Here is an 8,008-nt window from a genome sequence, read left to right on the forward strand (position 1 = left end):
TTGCCGCCGTCCGTTGCTTTTGTCTTCGCGGTCTGTCCGCTCTGAGCAGCGGGAGCAGATGCCTCCTGCACCCGGTTAGGTCGTGCCTGCCGCCTGCCGGCTGGGGTGCCACGCGCTCCTGGCTCCTCCCCATCAGGTCATGAGTGTCTAGGTTTACTGACCTTGGCTCCTGTCACTGCCCTCAAGCTTTCCTTGGGACTGAATGACAAGCATTTCCTGTGTCCCCACAGATGTCCACGGCACAACCTAAGGGTGACCAGGTGGTGCCGACTCTGGTGGGGATTTGGAAGTACTGGTACTCGGGGCCTGGGGGACACAGACCCGGTGTTGCTTAGTGACTCATTCAGCAGCTACTTATCGAGCACTTTGTAGCGTGGAACAAGGGACCAGAGCCTAGTCCTGGTGGCCTGAAAGTGACACCGCAGGTGGAGGTAAGTGTGGGCCATGGTGTCGGGTCGGGGTCTGTGGGACGAAGAGGAACGAGGCCTCCCAGGGGCAGACGGGGCCAGGGCGCGGCGTGCCTTAGGTGCACAGTCAGCAGAGCCCCCGTGAAGCTGAGTTTGCGCCAAGATTGGAGGAGAGGAGACAGGTCACGGGATGGGCCCCGAGGACAAGCGGCCAGCGCTCAGGCTGCTGAGACCCAGGAAGAACGTTTTTAACATTTTGCCATTTAATTAATTTAAATTAATTTCATACTTAGTAAATTTGACTTATGCACACATATATAACCATGTTTGGCTACGGGCTGCCATGTTGGCAGCACAGGGTCAGAACACGGAGAGTCAGCGGGAGCTGAGCTCTGATTTCCATCTTCGCAGCATGCGCACGGGCACACCTCGTTTTCTTGGGCTTCCCTTTATCGCAGATACTGCGGGTTTTACAGATACGCGGCCAGCGTGTGTCGGGTACCTCCGTCAGCACCACTGTCCCAACAGCATTCGCTCACTTCCTGTCTCTGTCACATTTGGGTAATTCTCGCAATATTCCAACCTTTTTTGGGTCATTATTATGTTTGTTATGGTGATTTGGAAGCACAGATGACGGCTAGCGAGTTTTAGCAACAAGGTATTTCTTAACTGAGGTGTGTCCTTTGTTTGTTTAGAGATGCTGCTCTTGGACACTTAGCAGACTACCGTGCAGTGTAAACACAACTTGTACCTGTACCGGGAAGCCACACGGGTCCCTGGGCTCGCTTTATTTCAGTGGTCTGGAATGGAACCCACAATATCTCGGAGGTGTGCCTGTGTATACGTGTGTATCTAATTTATACACATACTTACATAACATAAATTTTACACGGACCATCTACTGGCCGATCACCGTGTGTGCGCGGACCAGTTCTGATGGGTCTGCAGGCTTTGCAGCGGCTCCGTGAGCCCTGGACCCTGGATCGTGATGGATACTCTGGTCCCGGGCACGAAGCCCGAGAAGCGTTCACTGCTTGTCGCCCTGACTCCCGGGGGCCAGCGCTAGGCTTGTGTTTTTTGTGAGCAAACCTCCAGTGCGTGCAATGGGGCCTGGAATATAGACGGGGCTCCAAGAACGTTTGTCACCCAGTGAATGAAGTCAGTGAGGAAAAGCAGAGCTGGTGGGCAGACACCTCTCCCGATCATCACAGGGCTGGCCCTGGAGCCCTCAACCTGTCTGCTGTGGGCTCTGCCCCTCATCCTGCCTGTCAGAGAATTTGGAAGTTCCGGGTCGCACCTGAGGTCTCGTGTTGGATCTTGTGTTAGACGGCGAAGCCGCCCCACGTGCTGGCAGGCGGGAGGGGTGGGAGCACAGGTCAAAGCACCCATTAAAAATCATTACAAATTGTCTGAGGACTACGGCTGTCTCATTAATTCTGAATGCTGTACATTCTTTTTTAAAAAAATTTTTTATTTGAGAGAGAGGAGAAAGCAAGTATGAGTGGTGGGGGGGGCTGTGGAGAGAGAGTTTTAAGCAGGCTGCACGCTCAGTGCAGAGCCTGATGCAGGACTCGATCCCACAACCCTGGGATCATGACCTGAGTCAAAAATAAGAGTTGGACATTCAACCAACTGGTGCCCCTAAATCTTGTCTATACTGCAAGTGAAACCATGATTGGAAAATTCGCATTAAGCTAAGTGAGATAAACTGAAGGAAAAATAAGTTTTCACGAGGGACCCAACTCACATAATGACTTGTAGAAATCGTGAGGTATGTTTCTTTTTTAGAGTGGTTGTTCCTGAGGATCTGAGCGAGTGGAAAATGGAAGAAGGACGCTTTGAGGGCCTTTCTACCTGATGACATTTTGGGTATCTGGCTTATCTAAATTTCGGCTTAAAAATAAGGTAGTCCTATCGGCCCCTCCCCACCAGAGAAGCAACTATAAGAAGTCAGTATCTCCCAGACTGAGACAGACTGACACATATTAACCACACTCTCTCCCCTCTCTCCCTCTCTGTCTCTGTCTCTCTCATGCTCATAGACACACACACACACACACACACACACACACGCACACAGAGCTCACAGAGTTTCTAAATTTTACAGAACGGGCTGGAAACTTAAAGGTACTGTTCCAATTGGAAGGTTTGATTGGGACGGAACATGAGAGTCCCTGTTCTCTGTTCCTACTCAACCATGGTTAATCCCCACTGGATGGAAATAATCTGGTCTGTTTGTAAAAGCCCTTGGCAAACAGCACGACAGCTTTCCAGGGACCTAAGTTCCACAATCTTCAGCGTCTGGAAGTTTTGTTGTTTTGGGCCAAATCTTTAAGGCTCTACCTCAGCACGCGACTTCTAATTCTGCCATTTGTAAAGAATCGTAATTTGTATTTTTTCACGGACGCACTCAGGGGACCCCTGCACGTCTGGATGTAGGCAAAGCACATACGATTTTTCATAAGAGGCTGTCACCGTGCCGGGAGTCCCTCACGTTAACGCAGTCCTGATAGGCACAGTAGGCTTGCTACCCACAGCCGGGACCTGGGGCGCAGAATCACGGACGAGCCCGAGAGCATCCCTGAGGCCCAGCTGCTGCGTGTAGCTCTGAGCTGATTGCCCTCTCGGGACCGCACCTTCTCTCTGCTTCCAGACGAGACAGCAAGGTGAATGATGGGCCAGCGTCAGCCCCCGAATCCTCGGAGGGCCCACTGGCAGCCAGTGGGGGCAGTGACCTGCCTGGCGCGATAGGGCCACCAGGGCTAGAAAACATGCCTCACCCGCTGGGCTCTTTTCTACGCTTTGAAAAACTGGCATTTGGAATAAAAATTTTGTTAATAAGACAAAACAAATATGATGGCAATTTCTTCAAGTGGACCTTAAAACAAACCGAATGAAAACCTATTAAGTCTGTTGGCTCATATCTTTTATTCTTCCTTACTATGTAAAGACAGGTTCTTCCCCAGTACGTCATGCATGTTGCTGGCATCTTAAACATACATGACGTTACAACCTCAGCAAGATTTGTGGTTGGGATTTACTTGTCTGCAAATTCATGAAATACAAGCCCTAGTTATATTTTATACTTGTGCAAAATTAGCTTGCATGAGGGAAGTTTAATTTTTGTCACCGACTTCTACCTGCAAATGTCTAACTCTGTGCTCACTCATTTCCAAGTTACAGAGCCACACCCTCCCGTATACCTGCGTGGGAAGCCTCCTAAAATAAGGCTTTCAAGGATGGAGGGAAAGATTAATTTTTAAGATGATATAGAATCATCATATTCTTTCTCCCAGCTCTGTCCACAGCCGTTCTCGAGTTGAAACCTTGCATACTAAACACATCATCTTTGTTTCTATGTTGGTCTCAGAACTCATTGCTTTTTCTGCTGACTGCAGTGGAAAACTGGTTTGCTAATTCTGATTTTCACAGTCTGTCTGTATTTCAACTTGCTTCCTCATCAGGGACATTTCCCCGAGAACGATGTAAGAGGATAATTGGCTAATCAATATGAGAACAGCCTCCTGAAGGGAGTTTGGGGAACTCAGCGGCCACAATACAGACCCCTCATCACCTTCCTTCTGCCTTTGTCTTAGAGAAATTCAAGCCCGTCTATTGCAAATTGTCACGATGTTCTAACAACGTGGGGCCTAGTGCATCATCCTGTTTGAAAGAGAAAATACCTTGGAAACTTTGCAATTAAAAAACAAGGTTTCTTCGAGGAGGAATTTATATAGGGTGGGTTTTGCTTTGGATTCCCTTCGAAGAAAGTGGAGTTATTGCATAGAATGCTCTGTTAACAGCTCAACTGTGTCCAGGACAGTTTCACGTGAGGGTGGTGGGAACAGTCCAGAGCCAGACGTGAAAGGCTCTGACCACCAGTGCGGCGTGGTGATCTGAGCAGAGGCCGGAGGAGAACCACGTGCAAGCACCCTGGTCAGCTGTGCACCTGACACAGTCATTCTGCATGTGGTCCGCTCGCTTCCCCTTGCCTGCAGTGATCAATCGCACACCCAGGAGGTTCTCACCACCATTACTCACACTCCCTCCAAACCACCCAGTTCCTCCCTGGCTGTGAGCTCTCGGGACCGCCACGACCCATCTGTAGCCAATCCACATGCAGAAGAGGGGCTTTGGGAGCCAGACCACCCTCATGGCAGGAAGGCATTTGCGGTCCATACCATCCAATCCAATGGCCAAGTGAATCGTCCCTCAGAGGTGACTTGTCCAAGGCAATCCCAAGATTCAACCAAGAGTAGCACAGAAAGGACTCTATTTACTTACAAATGTATTTAAGAAACAGAATGTTATGAGATGGTTGTGTTGGAGATGACCGTGAATGTGAAAGTTCTCTCTAATCTTGGAAGCAAATTGCTACGTTCTTCCCCATGGGCAGATCCATATGAACTCCTAAGGATACACATATGCACGCATTGACTGTACACACACATATGTGTGTGTTTATTCTTTAAAGCTGTGTTCTTTTTAGTGGGGTGACCTATGAAAAAAACCCGTTAACTTGTTGGGCATTAAATGACCATTTGATCTAAATTTCCCAAATCATAAAAGTCTGAAAAGATATTTACTCCAAGATCTGCAAAATCTGCTAGGAGAAAAATCTATGACCCCTGAACAATAACTTTCTTACTTCTAGTATAACAAGGGAGCGTTCATTTAATGAATGCAGATTAGACCATTACAATGTATTGTGAAAATAAAACTCTCCATGCAAAGACCAGGCCACCTGTACAAAATATAATCTTGATTAATCAAATCTGAATTTAATGTAATCTGAAATGAATGACTCAGATATTCTTTCCTGTTGTTCAAACAAGCAACAAGTGATAGAAAGAACATGAGCCCCTGGTAAGAGAACACCTCAGGAGAATCGGACTGCATACCCACCACTTACTGGAAATCGTCGAATCTTTCTGGGCCTCACTTTCCAGGGAGCACGACAGTGAAATGGTATCTACCTGTCTCACGTAATCACTGAAGATCCAACACAACCCTGTATGTTAACACACCCGCTGGAGGTGTACCTTAGAGGCAAGATTTTGTTCATACGTAACTACAGTGCCAGAGGCTCCTTGGAATTAAAACAGATATCTAATTCCCAAGTTATAAATAATGGTCCTTTATGGACAATGGGCTCCTCTGTAATAATGTGGGGTTGATATGTGTTTATTTTAGCTAAAACAAAATCTCTCAAAGGGCACAATGCAGCTTATAATAGAGATGGGATTGCCACACTGGATGAATGCATAGTGGCATCCCACTGGGAGAGATGGAGACTTTGCACCTGCTCACGTGGCTAACATCAGCCTGTTTGGTCCATGTGGCCCCATCATGGTGCCCTGTTTTCTTCACGGTAGATGGTGGTCTGCTACTTGTGGACGTGCTCATGTGTGAGCCGGCCTCCTGGCACCGTCTGGAATGTTCTCCTCTCACTGTGGCATGAGTGCTTTGCTTCTCTGTTAACTTAAGTCACTGTCTGTGTTTCTATTTGGTGAGATAAAGGCACAATCCGCCTTGGAGGGGATATGCTGACCGCTCGGGGATATAATGGTCACCGAGTAAAGCATGGGACATGAAAGGTTGACTTCAAGATGGTGACCCAGAACTCTGGTCGCCAGACAAAAAAGGTACACCCTGTTCCTAGCTTTTCACAAATGTCTGATTTCTGCCAAATCCATTCAAGGAGTGGACAAAGGCATACAATGCGGGATGCCCTGTGCTCGGACTGTGTTTCTTATGGTAGAGATGTTGTTATCATGGCAGGAGCTCACGTATGCTGACAGCGATTTTGGCATTAAATTTACCAGCAAGGTAAAACAGAATGTATTTGGTAAGTGAGGACGTGAAAACAGGAAGTTGACAGACATATGCCTTTCAGAGTCCTGTTTCACTGAATTAAACATAGCTCAGAGTTTGATCACGTAAAATGAGTGCTTGCTCAGCAAAGCACCTGGCTAACCGGAGTCTTGGATCATGTATTACGGGGGTGTGTCCTCCAACAGAGACTTCCTGTATAATAGAGAATCTCAGTGAAGCCATCTCTAGATATCAGGCATCTAAATGGATTTCTCAGGAAAGATACTCTGGCTTGGCTCGGAAATCGAGTAAAGCGTTTGGTGCTTTCCTGCAGAGAACCAGCAGTGGTCAGAACCACAGTGGAAGGTCCTTCATGTGGACCATCACGGTTTGGTCAGAGCGACTCCTCGGGACCGAGGATTTGCGGGAGAGCCCATCTGAGAGGGGGTGGGTTGTTACACTTTACTGCCGAGAACACTCAGTTCATCGGAAGTATTTGTCTTACAACAAAGCAGATAGTCTAACGATCTCGTAACGCTTCACTGTGGCCAAGCCCTTCTTTAGTGGTTCCAGGGGATTCCTTTACAGTTTACACAATAGATGATTCTAGAAGGTGCTTAGCTGGGGAGCTGGATGCTGAATATGAATTCTGAATCTATGAATCCAAAAATTGATTATTTATCCTCTTAACGGGCATTTGCTTTCCAGAAGCCAATTCCTTGTATGCTTCAGATTCGGACTTGATGTTTGCTGAACATGAGGGTGCCAGTCACCGTGCTAGGTGGGTTGTGCAGTGAACCACTCTGGGGCTGCGATATACTCATGCGATATACTCATGCGATATACTCATGCGATATACTCATTTCGTGTCTCCATCATACATTCATTTATTATGCCCACTTACTTGACTTTTTCTAGAACAATGTCACTAGTTTTGACCTACTATCTCACTTTTTAAAAAACAGTTATGTTCTAGGCATTCAAGTTAGAATAGTAATTAAAAAAAAAACTCCATCTAGTCACATTCTAAAGCTATTCCAGTAAGGCTCTACTCTTTCAGAATATGTCACTTTGTACTTTTAAAAGTAGATTATTTAAAAAATGACCCTAAGTATTAAGCTAGAATTGAAAGTTTCAATTGTAGCATTGTAGCAAATGAAGACAGGACCTAAAATCTGGTTTAGACCCTTGGCTAACCGCACATGTACGAACCTCTCCTGCCCGACCCTGTCACACACAACAGCTGTACCTCGGACACTGATGCCTGGCGCCGGACAGCGCAGCCTGGGCACGACGAAGAGTGGGGCTGTGCACCATCTTTATGAGAAGCCACAGTCAAGTTACAAACCATTCACCAGCTTCAGCAGATAATGATTTCGCCCCAAACTGCGCACGTTCCCTACAGCGTCCATAAGCAATTTGCCAAATTTGTCTATTTTCCAACGTCCCACACACTGTGTTACATGGAGCCCTGTCTGTCATCCTCCGCACGCAGCCCTGGCCATCAGGTCAGTGACACTGGGGCGTGGGCACGGCGGGGCTGCTGCCGCCGGCATGTGTGTGTGTCCCGATGCGCCTGCTTGGACCGTCTCCACGCCTGCTCTGTGATGCTACAACAGGAGCAACAGTCTGGGAGCCCACGCTGCAGTGTGTGTGTGCGTGTGTGTGTGCACATGTATGCACGCAGGCATACATGGACATGTTCGCATGTCTATGTACCTGGAACAATTGAGGATTACTTCCTAAAATCCAGGTTTCCCGGAACAGACTGTTCCTTCTGAAGGGGG

The 8,008-nt window shown here is 47.6% G+C and overlaps 1 protein-coding gene across 1 annotated transcript in view; it reads right to left on the reverse strand.

Annotated features, from left to right (window-relative positions):
* Positions 1-8,008, reverse strand: part of MYT1L (myelin transcription factor 1 like) — a 442,535-nt gene that overhangs the window by 100,249 nt on the left and 334,278 nt on the right. The gene's annotated exons all lie outside the window — the stretch shown is intronic.

This window comes from Herpailurus yagouaroundi, unplaced genomic scaffold, assembly GCF_014898765.1.
Source record: "Herpailurus yagouaroundi ecotype Mexico unplaced genomic scaffold, PumYag 188, whole genome shotgun sequence".
In the NCBI taxonomy this organism is placed as follows: Eukaryota; Metazoa; Chordata; class Mammalia; order Carnivora; family Felidae; genus Herpailurus; species Herpailurus yagouaroundi.